The following is a 16,559-nucleotide window of genomic DNA, read 5'->3' as shown; positions in this document are numbered from 1 at the left end:
TTCAAAAACGCTCGTTTTAAAGCCTTTTGCAATGATCTTGGTCTTGAACACCAGTTTTCATCGCCTTATGTCCCTCCTCAGAATGGTGTTGTTGAACGGAAGAATCGGACCCTTTGTGAAATGGCTAGGACGATGCTTGATGAGCATAGGACTCCTAGAAAATATTGGGCCGAAGCCGTCAACACTGCTTGCTATGTGTCCAATCGAATCTTTTTGCGAGCTTTCCTGAAGAAAACTTCTTATGAGCTGATGCATCGACGTTCCCCCAAAGTGAGTCACCTGAGGGTGTTTGGTTGCAAGTGTTTCATTCTCAAGCAAGGAAATTTGGATAAATTTGAGTCTCGTTCTACGGATGGGATTTTTCTTGGTTATGCTTCTCATAGTCGTGCTTATCGTGTGCTTAACCTTGAAACTAACCGGATCGTGGAAACTTGTGAGATTACATTCGATGAAACTATGCCTTGCACAACTCCTGTCTTTGAAGTTGCAGGTGAACATGAAATGGGGCAAAGCATATTTGAGGAAGAGGAAGAGCGTGTAGATGGTGGTGAGGAAGAGGATGATGAGATTGACCGAGCTCCAGCTGTTGCACCTGTACCTTCTACTTCAACTACGAGAGTTGATGGCCCTACCTCTAGTTCCACTACTTCAAGCCATCAACCAGTACCACTACAGGATGAAGAAGAAGAAGATCAGAGTGATCCAGCTGCTGTTGAGGGGGAGGCGACTTCAGAGCGAGAGGCTCCACGGCGCATTCAGCGTCGTCATCCTCCACAACAGATGATCGGTAACTTACATGAACGCACCACTAGGCACAGCTCTAGGCATATTTCACACTTTGCACATTCTGCATTTGTTGCCTCTTTCGAACCCTGAGATATTGGACATGCTTTATCTGATTCAAATTGGGTTAATGCCATGCATGAGGAGTTGGAGAACTTTGAGCGAAACAGGGTTTGGGTTTTAGTTGAACCACCTCCAAATTGCCATCCTATAGGAACAAAATGGGTTTTCAAAAACAAACAAGGTGAGGATGGGTTGATTGTGAGAAACAAAGCGAGGTTGGTTGCCCAAGGTTTTAGTCAAAAAGAGGGGATAGATTATGAGGAAACCTTTGCCCCTGTTGCCCGTTTGGAAGCAATTAGAATCCTTCTAGCCTTCTCTGTGGCTAAAGGTTTTAAGCTCTTCTAAATGGATGTGAAAAGTGCCTTTCTAAATGGTTTCATAGAGGAGGAAGTGTATGTGAAACAACCCCCTGGTTTTGAGAGTCCTAAATATCCTGATCGTGTTTTCAAACTCCAGAAAGCTCTCTATGGCCTAAAACAAGCACCCCGAGCGTGGTATGCTAGATTGAAATCCTTTTTGCTTGGGAATGGGTTTGAAATGGGATCAGTTGATAAAACACTCTTTCTCCTCAGGCAAGGCAATGACTTATTGATTATTCAGATATACGTGGATGATATTATATTTGGTGGTTCTTCTCATGCTTTGGTTGCCAAGTTTGCAGATGACATGAGCAGGGAGTTCGAGATGTCGATGATGGGTGAGTTGACCTTCTTCCTCGGACTACAAATCAAGCAAAGCAAGGAAGGAACCTTCGTGCACCAAGGGAAGTACACGAAGGACGTGTTGAGGAAGTTTTACATGGCTGATGCTAAGCCACTCTCCACACCCATGGGTACGACGACGGCACTAGATGCGGATGAAGATGGTGAACCGGTGGACCAGAAGGAGTACAGAAGCATGATCGGCTCCCTCTTGTACCTGACGGCGACGAGGCCGGACATACACTTCGCCGTGTGTCTGTGCGCTCATTTTCAGGCTTCACCGAGGACATCTCACCGTCAAGCAGTGAAGAGGATCATGAGGTATCTCCGCTTTACTCCTGAATTCGGTTTGTGGTATTTTGCCTCCTCGACACTCACGCTCCGGGGTTACTCCGATGCGGACTTTGCTGGGTGTCGCTTGGATCGCAAGTCTACCTCGGGTACTTGCCAGTTTCTCGGTTCGTCTTTGGTCTCTTGGTCTTCTCGCAAACAATCTAGTGTTGCTCAGTCTACCACCGAAGCTGAGTATGTTGCTGCTGCTAGCTGTTGTTCTCAGCTGCTTTGGATGATTTCCACTTTGAGAGATTTTGGTTTGGATTTTACTCGTGTACCTCTTCTTTGTGACAGCACGAGTGCCATTAGTGTAGCCAAGAACCCCGTTCTCCACTCAAAAACTAAACACATTGATGTGAGATATCATTTTCTGAGAGATCATGTTGAGAAAGGGGATATTGACCTTGGCTATGTTGCTACCCAAAACCAACTCGCGGACATTTTCACCAAACCCCTGGATCAAGCCACTTTTGCTCATTTGCGGGGGGAGTTGGGTGTTTGCTTTCCTTTCTGAGTTGGGTTCTTGGAGCTTCTCTTGTATTATACTTGTATCATTTTTGTACAAAACATGGTAGGATAGTCACTTGTTCATGATAGCTTTGAGTTCTTCATGTATATCTTATCATGCTATCTTTTGTGATATATTGTGGTGGATGATACATATGAACATCATGTCATGCTTTACCTTAGTTCACATTTGGGTATGGCCTGTTGTTCATCTGTATCATTTTAGCTTAGTTTCCATGCATTTTGTATCATATTGCATTTTGTATCATGTTGCACTAGATGAGCTTCTCCTATATATCTTGTGTACTCCCTTATGCTACTTGTGAGGTAGTGCTGTGGTTGGTGATTTTGATGCAATGTGCAGTTATGCTCTTGATGATATTATATACTTGTTGAGATAACTGTTTTTGAAATTCAATGCTAAATTCTACTCTTTTAACTTGCTTATCACCCATGAGTAGATGCTTGGTTATGGTTTGCCCTTGGCTGAATACTGGTTCCATATCTAGCTTATGTTTGGAATTCATGTTCTTTTCAATTGGGTCAAAGATCTAGGTATCATTGCAAATGTTTAGCCCATGATGCACCCCTTGGGGAAGCATGGCTTCTTTGTGCCGCAAAGGCACTTCATGTATTTTGCTTTGTGTGAATACTGAAAAGAAATATGCTGAAAACTTCATAAATTCACCAAGTTTTTGTGCTTAATGTGATATTATTGCCTGCTTAGTTGTTACAAGATGTCTACCAAAAGAAGTAGACACTTGTTTTCAACAAGCTTTAAACATGACTTGGGATGCATATGTGGGTGTTTGCAATGATCTCTTGTTGAGAGCAGATTTTCCTAGTATGAGCTCTTGATGGACTAGTCTATTCTTGCTCGGGTGATTCTTAACTAGGTGAATACTCATGTGGTGATCTTTTTATACATTGCTAAAACTTGATACTTGCTTCACCTCCACTGTTGTAACTTGATATCATCTTGTTGGCGATGCTATTGTTTCTTATGATCTATCAAGCTTTATCTCCCTAGTAGCCTTTGAGAGTGCATTGTGATATATTTGAGAAGCTTGTTAGGTTCTGCATTTCCATGGCATGCACTTTGTGCTTTCATGCTTTTCTTGATGGTTGCATTGTCAACAAGGGGGAGAGAAATCTACACAAACTCATGCATCTGTCAGGGCGGAGACTTTGCATGTATGCATGATTTCAGGGGGAGTGCATATGTTCAGGGGGAGTATTTATGAGTTGTTATATCTCTGAGTTGTTATACTCTTGTTATGATCTTGTGCTCTTGTACCGGTCGCGTTGAGCTATTTACCTCTTCTTGAGGAGCCGGTTTTTGATTTGAGTTTGGATTTTCATGTGATTGGTGTTGAGCCCGTTTTCTGCCTCTACTTGAGGGATCACATGATTTTATCTCAGTTGTGTAGAGCCGTTGCCCTTATCTTAGGGGACTGAGATTTTTCTATTTTGAGTTTCTTGTTTTTTGTTTCAATACTATGACTTTGTGGGGTGTTGTCAATGCACTCATCAAGGGGAAGATTGAGGACCAATGGTGGTCACCCTTGGATGATGAGTGATTGACAACGTTGAGTTGGTTTGATGTTGTTCTTGGCTTGTGATGTGCAGATGTAGGATGCGACGTGGCGGTCGACGGCGTGCGGTGAAGGTCAAGCGAAAGGTTCATGCCGATGGACCAAGGGCGGTGAAGGATGAACGCGAGTAGGCTTGGACCGATGGACCCGAGGAGTCCGGGCGAAGTCACGGGCGGTCCACATGGTGCACGGAATGGCGAGAGGACATGACAGGATGAGACGGTGTCGGTCGAGTCAAGCGGGAGGCTTGGCGGAGGCCGGACACGCGTCAATGGACGGTTTGGGTGGTTTGGGCCTCAAAACCACCGCGCAGGCAGGTTTCCCGGTTTGGGCCTCAAAACCGAGGGCGAGCCCGGTGCGGCCGGAGCTTCGAGAAGGAGGGCACGTGGTGTCATCGCGAAGCTTGCGTCGAGGCGAAGCAAAGTCGTGAAGGCGGCGTGTCCGTCCGATGCACGGATAAAAACTTGGACCAAAATGCCCCTGCGTGGGTAGTTATCTTAGTTGTAGCTGTAGGGGTAGTATAGTCTTTCGTCCTGGACTATAAATAGGGATGGGGGGCTGGTTATTTCAGCACCTCTTTGCTTAGCAACTCATTATCTATTTGCTTAGAGGCTAGTCATGTGCTTAAGGTGAGAAGAGAGATGGGGATTAGGGAGTGATTACTCTTTTCTCTTGATTTCTTCATCTTTAGTGGGTGGATGAAGGGAGGAGGCTAGTCCTCATCTTGTATAGAAGATGTTCTCGTGATTTAGCTTTATTTGTTGTCTCAAATCGTGCTAAATCTTTGATTCCCGAGCGTTTTTCTTTTTCCCTATTTTCGGAACTATTTTTGGGGATTTTTCGTTCATCATGTTTGAGCCCGAATCTCGTGAGATTGGTTGAAGGGAAATGTTGCTAGGACCTTGGAGAGCATTCGGGATATGATCCCCTTTTCAAATCCCTCACGAATCCGGCTTGATTTTGAGTTTTTCGCAAATCGTGTTCTTGAGTTAGGGTTTCGGTTTTCTCCAAAATTAGTGATGAATTATTGAGCTTTTCAGGATTAGTTTCATGGATCTATTTGCCCTTAGGGTATTGCATCCTTGTTTCAAGTTTCATCTCGATCCGCGAAGTATGGGAAGAGATCTTACGATTTGAAGTTTGGTTCTAGTTCTTGGTGTTCTTCGTTTTCTTTCTGTTCTCCAGGTCGATCCGACGAACCGGTGGCGGCGCACGCACGGAGCCGCGTGCGAGCCTGGCCAGCAGGCCGAGGGAGCACAGCAGGCCAGCAAGCCAGCGGCAGGTCGCAGTCCACCGGGAGGAGCAAGCTGAGCCAGCCCACATCGCAACCCAGGCCTGCTGCCACGCACGGCCCAGGAGGATTCAACCGGCAGGCGGGCCGTGAAGCAGCAGCCTAGCAGGAGCAGATCAAGGCTAGCAGCCCATCCGATCAGCTGCAGGAAGCCAGCTCTTCGGCCCAGCTCGTGAAGCTCAGTTTGCAAGCCAGCAGGCCAACAAGTTGCGGCCCAAGCTTCCCTGCAGGCCTAGCACCAGATCAGCTAGCGTAGCAAAGCAAGTGGTCCACTGTAAGCAATTCTTTTGTGCGAGTCATTTATTTTTATACATTGCTAATTAATTGTTGTCTGGTTGTTTAGATATTTAATTAGCACTTTCCTTTGCTAATCCTCGTATGTTAGATAAGTATCTTTATTTAATAGTTGCATGATCAGATAAAGTGATGCTTGCTCGTGGTCAGTAGTGTCTTTGCTTAATCTCATTTGCGCAAAGTTGATGGAGTCGATTCATGATTTGTTTCCGCTGTGAATTGAATATTTCTTATCGTTCCTAGGGTGAGCCTGTCACGAGTTGACTTGCGTCATCTTGACGATACAACGCGCAGTGTGCTTTGGGGTTGCGTTTGGGACATAGGCCTTGTTCTCGTTAAGAATTTTTATAGGCTCCCATTCACCCCCCCCTATGGTCACCCTTTCGGTCCTTCAGAAATAAATTATTTTTAGAGGTATTGTTAGTCAAAGTTAAACTGATTTGATTTTTGAAAAAGCTAAATGTAGCTATATTTTGGAAAGGAGGGAGTAGAAACATGCAGAGTCATAAGTTAGACGAGATATTTTGTTCCTTTTGCCTTTCACGATCAGGGAAGAATATGGGAGAAAACCGATCTTATTTGTTTTCCAGTCTGGAAAAGCTATGATACCTGCCACTAGGTGAGCTCAAATTGAGATTTGTCTTTGACCCCTATCGATCAATGATATGAAAGTCGACCACACCCTACAGGAGCAAAAACGCAAAACTAGGCCCTAGGATGGAAATCCTCAGATTTCCAGTTGCCTTCTTCAGATATCAACAGAGAACAAAGAGTATTATATAAAAAAAGCAAAGGGTTCCATTAAAAAATATATTTCCATAAAAACCTCTCCCTCTGTCCTCTGTCCTCTTGTTTTTTCATTGTAGGAGTTCAAATTCTGGTAAGAGCAACCAATGTTTGGACTGATTTCAGTGGTTTATCCGTTGGCGATCCACGCGTGCACCACGCAGGCACGCACCTCGGGTGTGAGCAGCGTTCTCTTCAGCCCAACGCAAGTTCAGACTTCAGAGTTGCAGGCTTGCAGCATCCTCCTCCTGCAGGCAGGTGGGATGGTACTTGTACATGTTGAGGAGTACTTTCAAAAAGAATTTTGATGAGTACTTCTAGTTTCTCCATATTTTTGAGTTTGTGATGCAAAGCAAAGCAAAACATAGTGATCCAAGGATGCACCTGCACGCTGCACCCCACCTGAATGTTTTGAGTTTCTGGGGGGCGTATACTAGTGCAATGTGTTCGAGGTCAAAATTGGCAGATCTGGATGGTCAGGTCTCTAAACCGGTCTCCCCACCGGTCGGACCGGTTGGACCAAAGTCCTCAAAATGCAAATTGGAATTTATCATTGTGCATCTCTCGTTGAGTAGATCAAAATACATATGTAGAACGTCCCATTTGGAGTTCAGATGAGAGATTTATGACCTCGGGAAGATATGCACCTAGGAAAACCGATCAAACCAGTTTGCTAGGGCGGTCAGACCAGTTTGGTTTGTGTAAACCAAGTTAGGAGTTGTATTTTGGCATGGGATTTATTAGGATTTTGACTTTTAATGGGGCAAGATCTTCCACCCTATAAATATAAAGGGCCACGGCCGCTTGAGGGTATCCAATCGATCACAAATCAATATATCTTTTATCGTTTTACCTTTTATCCTGTTTACCCTACTTTTCCAACCCTATGTGCTGTTCTTCTCCTGTCTCCATGGCATGAGGAGGCGTTCTAGCTAGCCTGCCGAGCTTAGGGCAACCCAAGGTGCGCCTGCCCGACGGGATCCCTCTCGAGCAGGCGTTCGTTGGTCCCTTCGCCGGGCTCACCGGCGAAACCGGTCCGACCGGCCTGTGCAGAGGAGCAACAAGGAGCCCCTCCACATGCTGCACATTCGAGTGCTTTTCATGTGTTGGTCCTAGATTTGCGTCAACAAATTTTGGTGACTCCGCTGGGAAAGAAGAATCTGGCTATCATAGCCAATCCATTAAGCCCTAGCAATATGGTGGCACTTGAAGGATTACGTGAAGAATTACTCAAGGGCATCGACAAAAAATTGTGTTCTCATTGTTATCTGGTAACTGAGCAAGGCATCATCATGACGAAGTAATCTATCATCAACATTCTAAGAAGGTACGATTTACCAAAATTTGATGATTACACATCCAACTTTATAAGTACTTTAATTAGATTTGTGGATGAACTAATTAGCAAAAAGAATAGTGTGGATCAAATTCCTGTTCCTGATCCTTGCAAAAACTTGTCGACTAGTGATGTTGTTGGTCAAGAAACAAGTCGGCAGTCTCAAGCCAAAATTGTTGACCCAAAATCCCCTAGCAAGAGCATAGAAGCTGTATCTAGTACTTCCACACTCGGGGGGCAACAAGCAAAGGTGTCGGTTGTGCTGAAACCGGTCTAACCACTTCTTCTAGGGTTTTGCAAAATAAATCTAAACCAAAGATGGTTAAACTAAAAAACTCAAGATTGGTGAACCCAAAGGCTGTAGCAAGCGTCAAAAGGAAAAGTTAAAGCACAATACGAAGCTTCTGGCTAAATCCTCAAAACAAAATGATATCAAACATGCTAGTTGGCCTAAGAATTCCAAGCACTCAAAATCTGTTCCAAAACAGAAGTTCCATGATCAGAATTGGCAATGGAATAATTCTCACATATCAATGCCGTTTCCATTATAATCTATCACCTTTACATGTGCCATGGGAAGCTTATTTTAATATGCATTATTCTTATCCTCCATGGTCTTATAATTCGTGTATGCTGTCTGTTCCTAAATATTTGTGTCTAGATTACATTACTGTAACGTCCGCAGAAATCACCAGCTAAAATCACCCGTTAAAATCGCTTTCAAAATCTTTTTACCGCTGAGCTCCCGGATATCGAAAACTTTCCCGGCAATTTCGCCGTCCCGGCACCTAAGCCGACAGCCATCATCTTTACCCGTGCCCGTAAATCTCGCCGTGTGCCGTCGTCAGACCGCCGCGCGCGTGCTCCGACCGCGTGCCGCAATGGCCGCCGGTTCCCCCTCTTTCTTTCTCTGTTTCCTCCCTCTTTCTTTCTTTTTCCTATTCCTTCTCCTTTCTTTTTCTTCTTCCTCCTCCTCCTTCTCTCTCCTCCTCTCTTCTTCTTCCTGGCGCCACTCCTCTCGGTTCCTGGCACCATTTCCTTTGGACGCCTTCCCACCGGCGCATTTACTCCTCCCTGGCACCCGCCCGCCTCGGGCCGCGCCCCTCCGCACCGCCCGACCCCACCGACCCCGCCTCCGGCCCCGCTCCGCGCCCCGCCGCTCGGCCGACCCCGCCGACCCCGCCTCCGGCCCCGCTCCGCGCCGCCCGACCCCTCCCGCGCCCCTCCTGCGTCAGCCCCACTTCCGTCCCCGTTCCACGCCGCCCGCCGCCGGCCCCTACCTCTCCTCCGGTGCCGCCCGCCGCCCGCCACTGTTGCCGTGCCGCCCTCCCCGCGACACCCACCTCCGGCGCCCGAGCCCCGCCCGGCCTGCCCGGCCCCCACCCCCACGCCGCACACCGCCGGTCGTCCGGTCCCCCACCGCCGGCCGCCCCTCGCCGGCCTATAAAAAGGGCCGCTCGCCCGGCCTCCCTTGCCACTCCACCACCACTCAGCTCGCCACCCCAACCTACACCACTCGCCAAGCGCCGCCGCCACCAGTACCTCCGCCGCTGCCTCCACCGAACCACCGCCGGCCGCCCCTTCCCTATCCGAAGCTCCAAGGTATCGGGCAAAATGGAGCCCCCACGGCCTCCTCTAGCCTCTCCCGCCGCCTCCCCTCGCCGCCAGCGAGCCTAGGCCGCCGCCCCAGGCCGGCCGCCCCTCCCTTCCATCTCCTCTGTTCTGGTACAGAGAGAAGGGAAGAAGAAACCCCTCCTTTCCGATCTAACCCCAACAAATCCACTATTCGCGAAACAGTCCTTCCACCACTCTCATAAACCTATTCGCAAATAAGCCCCTCCACCTCCAAAAGTATTTACCAATAGGTCCCTGGTTTAGTACAAAACAGTCCTAAACCTCCTATTTAAGCCCTAATTCATGTTTAACCCATCATTTCATGCACCAAACTCCCTCCAATCAATCCCAAATTTCACCACTTCATCCTCCAGAATACTTTCGCCGATCCATATCCAAATTTCCCAAAAATAATCTTTCTACCTATTTTCCGTTCGCGTTTTCTGTTCGGAGCTCACGGTTAAAAACCGATCTTTCTTTTATTTATTTGTGTGTCTGTTTGTGTGTGCCGTAGATCGCGGATTGCCCGAGGAGGAGCCCGAGGAGGAGTTTGACCGTGAGCCCGAGCCCGAGGACCAGTACCGCGAGCCGGAACTCCCAGAAGGCTTTGAAGACGGCAAGTCCAATCTCACCCTTTGATGCATATTTAATACCTAGTTTTTCAAACACAACCCATTGGCCTGTTTTACAAAATGCATATTATTTCATCGCAAGACATGGTTGGATAGCCACCCCTTGATTGTTATGAACATTCCTTGTTATCCTATGGTTGTCTCTAAATATGATTCGCCCTATTTGGTCGATAGCCACTGCTAGAATGCTTAGGAAATTACTACTTAACTGCAATCATTATTACAATGGTGTATTCGGAAAATAAATGCGTGTGTGTGTTCAAATGAGAAAAATGGCTTTTTGGGTTCAAGGGAAAAGGATGTGTAGACAGGATGGATGGGTATTCCTTGTGTGGGATGCCAGAATGTTGTGCTCGTACCTTGGTGGTTGAGCAATGTCGGGAGATATCCATCTTGTCGTGTTTAAGGACCGAGTTGATGTGTCATCTTGCCTAATTCCATCATTGTGCAACCACTCGACCGTTGTATGGGCAACGGCTTAGCATAAACCCCACTAGCTGAATTGTTAGTCCTCAGGGGTGCTGGTGAGCAACGGGAGCCCATGGAAAAGGAGTAAGATCTTGGTGAATTAGGTCCCGGTTACGGTCTCGTGGACGAGCCGTGAACCCCTTGGGTGCTTCCGCGAGGGCTAGTGAGTCTTAGCTAAGGTGGGTAATGGCTTTGTTAGGATCCGCACCGGCACTAAGGTGATCGTGCTGCGGTACCCTACTTGTGGGAAAAGTGTACAACCTCTGCAGAGTTAAAACCTATCCGGGTAGCCGTGTCCACGGCATTGGACGAGTTACGGCTTGGTCACATAACTAGTACTTGGGCATGGATGTTACGTGTGGGTGTGTGTGTGTGTGTTGGATTTTGGAAGAGTCCGGCAGTGGTGCCGTGCGCTATGGCAGACGGGGAGTCCAATAGCGATAAAAACTTGGATCCTTTGTGTAGGATCAACCCCACTCCTTGCTCAGTTACTAAAGAAAAGTTTTACAACAATTTATTTGAAAACGAGCCTATGCATGTGTTGAAAATTTAGCTTTATTGCAAACAAACTCTAGCCTATCCCTGTTGTAACCTGTGCATATACTTGCTTGTATCCCCCTCCGTGGATGGGGTTGGATTTGTTGAGTACGTTTGTACTCACCCTTGCTTCGTTACTACAGAGGAAGACCCTGACTTCATCGCTGAAGACCTTGAGTAGAGGTTGTGTCCGCACCCGACGCTGCCTGTGGTGTTGCCCTTTCCAAGATGCTGCTGCTGCCGTGTAGTCCCGAGTGCTGTCTTTTGGCAGTCGCTTGGTTAGCCGCTGTTGTTTATTTACTTATTATCGCTGCGTGGCTTTCACGCCCACTCCCTCGGGAGTTGTACGGTAACTGAATTATCTGTCGAATAAATGTGTTATCAGCCTCCTGGGACTGATATTTGTATCACATTTAGTCTCTACTTATGTGGGGACGCTTCAATTACGTATAGGGAGTCCGTAATTAATGAGCTACCATCCATACATAATGACCATTTTGATCAAAAGAATCGGTCTATGCAGAAAAATAAGCATAAGGTGATGAAGCAAGTCTATCGTGTCAAAAAGGATGGTAGATTAAATAAAAATCCAGATTTGACACTAAACATAGAAAAGCCGAACATTGAAGAATCATCGGATAGTTCTATTGATCATATTGCCCTTGATCTTGAACATGTTTCAAATAAAATAGCTGAACGATGTGTGAGTTCGGCTGGGGGGCAAGATGACCTCAAAATAGCTGATTCTGAAGGAACTCGTCTAACCGGTGTTCAAATCGGTCGGATCAATTTTGCTAGAAATTGTGGTAGAGCTGAAAGCGTCACATCGAGGAACAAGGTGATGAAGAAAAAGCCAAGCTTTACTGAGCTGTTGCATAAGTACCAGAAGATAGCTGAGCAAAAGCGAAGCAATCGGTTAGGAGATGATCAAAGTAGGAGTTTCTTCGTTACCAAGAGCAAAGAAGCATCAACGGTCATCATATTGATCTTCATCATTTATTTCGTCGATGCATATGCCGTGGAGTGTGTATTCAGGTACATCTAATTATAATCCATGATTTTGGTATAATCCTTGGTTCTCATTTTATGATTATCAATATTATGATTATGATTTACCAAGGATCCAAAGTTGGTCACCAGGGACGCATCAAGATTTCTGTTATTAGATATGCTTAGATATTCAAAGCTGAAAGTAGTAGTTTCATACATACTGTATTTACTATAATTCTATTTCGGCTACATTAGCATCCACAAAGAAACCATCATATGGATGATGTATTGTTTATCATCGTCTTTAGACAATTTTGATCATTGAGAATGTTTTTTGGTGTGACAACCCTAGCAATTAAGCAACTAAATTAGGGAATCATCAAAGTGATTAAGAAGCAAATCAAAGCTAACTCCAAATTGTTGAGAGTTAAGGTTCAAAAATACCTTAGATTTTGAACCAAATGTTAAAACTCCCTCCTGTTGAGAATCACTTGTGAAGTAGATAAAAACAAATTTTATATAAGAACTTAAATCTTGACCAATATACTAGTGGTAGAACTTTTCAAGTTGAACACCTTCTACTCATAGCACTTCTTCTGATTTTGAGCAGAGGATGTTCCAAAATCGAGTAGATGATCGGTCAAATTTCAAATCCAATTCCAAAATAACTTTGACCGACGTTCCATCAAAGATCCTACCATCCTATCACCAACTTCGTTGAGCTTTTCCTTATTGATCTTTATAAAATTCATAGCACATACCTTGTTCCCGAACCTTCACTTTTGGAAATTAAATCGCGCAGTTCGAACTTGGTGTGACAACACGCGGTAAACCCAACACCTACACCACGACACGTATCATGAGCACCATCATGCATAATTAAGCACCATGAACATCCTTTTGTGCATAGTTGGCCATTATAAGCATCATTTGTGCAGAAATTAATGTTTTGGCCATGCATTTTTAAGTGCCCAGAAATTCATCTTTTATTGGTGAAAAATCAAATTTGTGAAAGAACCCCAATTTATTCCATACAACTGTGCCCCCAAAAATTTTATTCAAATACTAGACACCATCTAGTGACTTAAATATTTTTACCAAATTTTTCAGAGACTTTTGATTGGGTTAAAAATTCATGTAAAGTTCAATTTTAACTGTTTTATTTTGATGATTGTGTGCAAACCAAAATAGCTTTTGAGTTTATTCCTATTGCGTTTGATTTGTGGTGATTTTATTTTTCCAACGAGTATTTTTGGAGAATTTTTGGACACCTGTAGCTAGGTTGTTTAAGGGAGGAAAGTTGAATCATAATATTTTTGATGAGGGCCCACATGTTAGTCGCCTGTATCTCTTTCTTCCACCTCCAGCTCTCCCGTTGGCCTGCAGGGGCCGTGCTCCACCTGGCCGGTGCCCATGGGGGCTTCCCTCCCCGCCAATCCTTGCGCCCCATGGTGAGTCACTCCGCCCATCCTTATCCTCACCATCCTCCTCCTATTTAAAGCCGCCAACTCTCCCTCCCCAATCTCCATTAACAGAACACCGAGCTCCACTTTTCCCCAAACTTTGCCAGCGAAAGCCGCCACGGTTGGTGCATCTCCGGCTGATTCCTTGCTGCCACGACGCCTCCTCAACGTCACGCTTCCGTTTTGCCGCTTCCCAGGCTCCCTCCCTCGCCGGGCGACCCTCTCCACGGGAGCTCCACCGCCGCCCCCTTCTTGTGCCATTCCTGGAACTGCAGCGCTGCCCTCCTCGTCGCTGCATCTCGCTGGTGAGGCCCTGGCCAGAGACGCTACCATCCCCTCTGCAGCCGCTCCGTCTTCCTGTGGCGGATCCACCTCGGATTAGAAAAATCAAGGCCCGGTTAAGTCGCCTAACATGCGACACTCGGCCTTAATCGGGCTAACTCGAGATGCCGTTGGATTTCATCCGATTTAACCACTTTAACAATAACGAGTTAGCAAACTAACACGAAGGTGAGTGGTTCCAGAGAATACAACAAGTCCCCTGAGTTAAACAAATTTGGCCATTTAGTTTGACAATAAAACAAACCTCAGAGTTTTACAAGTTCAAAAGCAGCGGAAAAAAATAAAACAGCGGAGCTAGCGCCGGGGTCGGACGTCCTTGGTGAGGCCAGCCAAGACGTCAGTGAACCCTCTCCTCGCCGTCCGAGGAGGGATTCCACTCGACCGTCCAACCCAGAGGGAGTTGGGGCGGCCAAGTGCCAACAGAAGAAGGCTCGGGAGCAGCAACTTCACCTGAAACAGAAAGCCACAACCAGGCTGAGCTACTAAGCTCAACAAGACTTAACCGATCGGGAGTAACTACTCCACCACTTCTAGACATGCAAGGCTCTTTGGCTGAGGGGTTTGTTTGCCAAGAAGCACTAAGTAGATCCTTATTTTCAAGTTTTAGCTCAGATTCTAGGTTCATTAACCGGTCTAAGTGGGCACTTACTCTAAGCAAACATAGAACCAACCAAAAGGTATATTTATCATCATCAAGACCATGTCATCATCAGATTCCTTTATTACTCAGGGTAGCATAGCGATCAAGCAGTCTCAAACTATGAGAGGCAAACGAATTGATTCGAGTTCTTTAACCATGCATGGTGAACCTAACCTCACGACATCCGCGCACCACCGAGGGTCGCTTCCTATGTCGGCCTTCCCCATCAATTCCCTAACCCGTGTCGGGCCCATTTCCTTTGGTGCAATGTTCCACAGACCCGGTCTCTGCCGTTCTGTGACCACACTTGCCACCACGTGCGGCCGCAGGGGAACTCCGTTCCAAGGACAATGGGGCGACCGCTCACGTCTAGGTTCAATCCGGTACTCGGCTTCCTCATCCAATAATAAGTATGAGGTTAGTACTTTCAAACACTTGATCACGAACACCACCACTGTCGGGCCTTAACAAGTTTCATAGACAGACGGGGCGATCAGCCGACCACCAAAGAGTTAACAAAAACCCCGTCCCGTCCATCGTCCTTATAGTTGCGACAGAAAGGAAACAACCAACTCCTACAACTCGCGAGTGACAGGAAATCACTCGGCTTTTACCGCTTCCTATTTAAGCATGGCAACTACTCGGTCCAACAGCTAGTGTTCAGATCAGGGAACTAAGTCATGCATCTACGGTTGCAAACAACTCCTATACGTAAATGCACAAACAAGAAGCAGAAGGCATGCGCAAGTTTGGAAAACTGGGGTTCATGCTCCGGGGCTTGCCTTCAAACGAGGAGGAAGGGAAGGGGTCTTCTGCTGGGGCAGCTTTGGCTTCGGGAAGCGGGAGCTCAGCTACAACTTCGTCTTCTGGCGCCGGGTGCAGCTCGTAGAAGCCGTCAGCGAGACGCATCTCTACACGAATGCAATGCAAGAGTTAGCATTTAGACGGTTATTTCAACAGCAACACTTGCAAATTCTAGCTCAGAAACTTTGTAGCATAGCTACGGAAAGAGTGAGGAAGTTCACTTGAGTTGGAGAAGAACAAGGCAAAAGGGTCGGAGAAGTTGAGCCACGCGGCGGAGAAGCTCTAAGGCGGGCATGCTACTCGAGTGCGTCTGTCGCGGGAGATCTGGGAGAAAGATTTTGTGGGTCCACCGATCAGTCTCGGTTGTTCCACTGCTCAGATTGAGAGAGATACTGTGGGAAGACTTAAAAGGATCCGGCGGTATGGGTTTTGGGGTCGGCAGGGTCGGAACGAGGAACCAGCGAAGAGGGGTCGGATCTCAGGGGTCGGGACCAGACTGGGGGTTGAGCACTTCAACTTGGGGAGCTGAGGTAGGGGATGGGGAACTCGGATTAAGATTAACTCAAGAGATTCGGGGTCGGTCGTCACACTTCCCCCCTTCTGCCGCTAGCCAAAGGGCCATGGCCAAGTTTGTGCCGTGACGTGCGTGCTTGTGTTGTGTGCTGTTTGTGCGTGGGGGGTCTCATTGGAGAAGAAGGAAGTGTAGGGGGTTATGGGTGAAATCTAGAGACCTTTGCGCAATTAACCCGTAGATTCAGGGGCTAGATTGCAAGTTTGCCTCGGTTTTCTTTATTTCCTAGATCTAAAAAGGCTGCAACTTTGGAAATTCGTAGTAAATTGTAGAAAAATTCTAAAATAGAAAATGAAGATGTTTTGGAATCCTTGTGAGAAGAAATATGCATTAGAGTCATAATATGATATATGTTAGTATAAAGTTTCTGATTTTTTATTTATCCTTGCAAAGTGCTTTTAGAAATCCTTTTAAGTTGGTTGGATGCATATTTTGAGTTATAGAAATCCAAAGATTATGATTCCAATTGTGTTAGTATTATGATGACACTCTCTAGCTAAGAAAAATATTTAACATGCTAGTTGTGTACTGTTTTTATCATGTTTTGATTTAATCTTGATAAATAGGTAATTTTTAGCTTGTTTAGCTTGTTATTTTCATATCTAAAGTTGTGGTGCTCCAATTTCTGTGAAACATTTATGGTAGGCTATAAGTTATTCTCTTGTTCTTTGGTAAAAATTTTATATTTATTGGTGCATGTATGACTGAGTTATTGATTTGAGTTGTTTAATGCTTGTTATGTGATTTATAAATATAAGGAGTGTCAATATAGTTCCACTACCTTTGTATGATGTTGTTCTACCATAATA

Source organism: Setaria viridis, chromosome 1 (assembly GCF_005286985.2).
Source record: "Setaria viridis chromosome 1, Setaria_viridis_v4.0, whole genome shotgun sequence".
Classification (NCBI taxonomy): domain Eukaryota; kingdom Viridiplantae; phylum Streptophyta; class Magnoliopsida; order Poales; family Poaceae; genus Setaria; species Setaria viridis.
This window is presented reverse-complemented; position numbering follows the sequence as displayed.